The following is a 2,500-nucleotide window of genomic DNA, read 5'->3' as shown; positions in this document are numbered from 1 at the left end:
CTGTAAAAAACGACCTTTCATTTTTCATTTGCGGTCCTCATGTACAGGAGCAGAGGAATGACAGAGATGGAGAAAGAGAGAGAGAGAGAGAAAGGGATAAAGGGAGAGAGAAAGAGAGAGAGAAAGGGTGAGAGGGGGTAGAGAGAGAGAGGGAGAGAGAAAGGGAAAGAGAGAGGGGGTGGAGAGAGAGAGAGAGAGGGAGAGAGGGAGAGATAGAGGAAGAGAGATGGAGAGAGAGAGAGAGAGATGGAGAGAGGGAGGGGGTGGAGAGATGGAGAGAGAGAGAGAGAGAGAGAGAGAGAGAGAGAGGCTTAACACTCCTTTATTAAAACAATATCAGGTGTTTAACCACTATATAATAAAATCATGTTAAAAACACATACAAGTTACAAGTTAAAAAGAAACATCACAGGGCTCGCAGAGCAGATTCATATGTTGAAAACAACCTGCCCATCCCCCCCACCCTCACACAGCAACCCCCCCACCCCCCATACCACCAGAAATCTCTCAATGTCATCAGGGAGAGAGAGAGGGAGAGAGAGATGGAGAGAGAGAGAGAGAAAGGAAAAGAGAGAGGGATGGAGAGAGGAGAGGGGGGAATGGAAGGAGTGGTGAAGAGGGATCCAGAGGACAGATGTGCTCTAAGAGTTAGAGGACTACAGAGGAAATGCTGTGAACTGGCACACACACACACACACACACACACACACACACACACACACACACACACACACACAAAGATGAGGAGAGAGAATAATACACTCAGTTACACACACACACACACAAAGATGAGTAGAGAGAATAATACACTCAGTTACACACACACACACACACACACACACACACACACACACACACACACACACACACACACACACACACACACACACACACACACACACACACACACAGTGATGCTGCAAGTTGGTAGAGACCAGATGCTGGGGCTCAGTTCTCCTCTGAGCAGGATGAAGCTGAGACACTAAATTCAGGGAGTGGTGTTAGTCCAACCGTAACAAGGATTCAGTCATCTCACTCGCACACACACACACCCACCAAACACACACACACACACACACACACACACACACACACACACACACACACACACACACTGTTCCTATCAGAATGAACATAGACACCAACTTAATACATATACTATGCACAGTCTGTCTTTGGAAATGTGTAAATGTTTTTTCTGTCTTTCTTTTCCACACACACTCACACACACAGTTGTCAGTTAAAGTACTGTAACTGTGCATCTGCGTGATACACTTTGCAGCCAGATTTAGAGGGGGAGGGGAAGGAGAGAGGAAGAGATTGAGAAGATTGGAGAGACTGCACCAGATGTGTGTGTGTGTGTGTGTGTGAGAGAGAGAGTACATGTATGTGAAAAGCATTGTCTCACCAACAGATGGTCAAGAAAAACTCCTCCTCCTTTCTCTACCTTCCTCCCTTCTCCCTCTCTCCATCTCCCTTTCTGTCTCACTCCATCTTCTCCATCTCCCTCTATCTCTCTCTTTCTCTGCATATCCCTCTCTCTCCCTCTCCATCCCTCTCTCTCTCTCTCTCTCCTCTGTTGTCTGACACACAAAAAGGCGTAGTGATGTGATGCCCCCTCCCACTGCCTCCCAAGGGCCAACCAGGCGGAAGTCCCTTCAAAAGAGGCCAGCTGGGGTGACTGTATGGGTATGGGGTGTGTGTGTGTGTGTGTGTGTGTGTGTGTGTGTGTGTGTGTGCATGTTCTTTTTTAATGCACCCTTCATACACACGTATAGTCTATATGACGTACTTTAACTACCTCTACACACACATACACACACAAACAAATACGAGCGCACACACACATACCTCTGACCAGTCCCTGACCCTTATAAAGGTTAGTAGCTCATAGACTAAACACACTTCCGGAGTGAAAACACACACACACACACACACACAAATTGGATGTATGACTGAATGCTGGGGAGCTCCAGGCCTGTGTGTGTGTGTGTGTGTGTGTGTGTGTGTGATCCTGCGGCTGGGTCAGTCTCAGGTTTCCCCCACTGCCCCTACACCCTACACTGGCTAATTCATGAGACTGAAATATTTACACGACGACAAGGTGACATGCTCTCTTCCTCTTTCTCTCTTTTTCCAACACTCTTCCTTGACCTTTCCCTCCTTTACCTCATCTCTCTCTCTCTCCTCTTATCATCATCTCAACAGTCTCTCTCTCTCTCCCTCTCTGAGATTTGTTTTGTTTTTAATATGAGGATGCATTTGTGCATCTGTTGGTGCAGTTGTGCATGTCTCCATGGGAGATTACACTATGGGTTAATGACTGATTTCTCTCCCTCTCTCTCTCTCTCTCTCTCTCGGTGAGTACATTCAGGGCTGTATCAGGTGATGAGGGATGGAAAGGTAATCAGCTGTGATCAACTCGGCTATTGTTTGGCAATTAGTGTCTCGCTCATTTCTCTACAGGCTGTTACAGACACCCAAAGAGCGCAACAGACTG

General features: G+C 47.0%; 1 protein-coding gene across 1 annotated transcript in view; it reads right to left on the bottom strand.

Moving 5' to 3' along the window:
- The window catches only part of myo10l3 (myosin X, like 3), a 105,330-nt gene that overhangs the window by 79,865 nt on the left and 22,965 nt on the right, over nt 1–2,500 (bottom strand).

Source organism: Alosa alosa, chromosome 3 (genome assembly GCF_017589495.1).
Source record: "Alosa alosa isolate M-15738 ecotype Scorff River chromosome 3, AALO_Geno_1.1, whole genome shotgun sequence".
Classification (NCBI taxonomy): Eukaryota; Metazoa; Chordata; class Actinopteri; order Clupeiformes; family Clupeidae; genus Alosa; species Alosa alosa.
The sequence above is the reverse complement of the archived record's forward strand: the minus strand, read 5'-3'. Positions and strand labels throughout refer to the sequence as shown.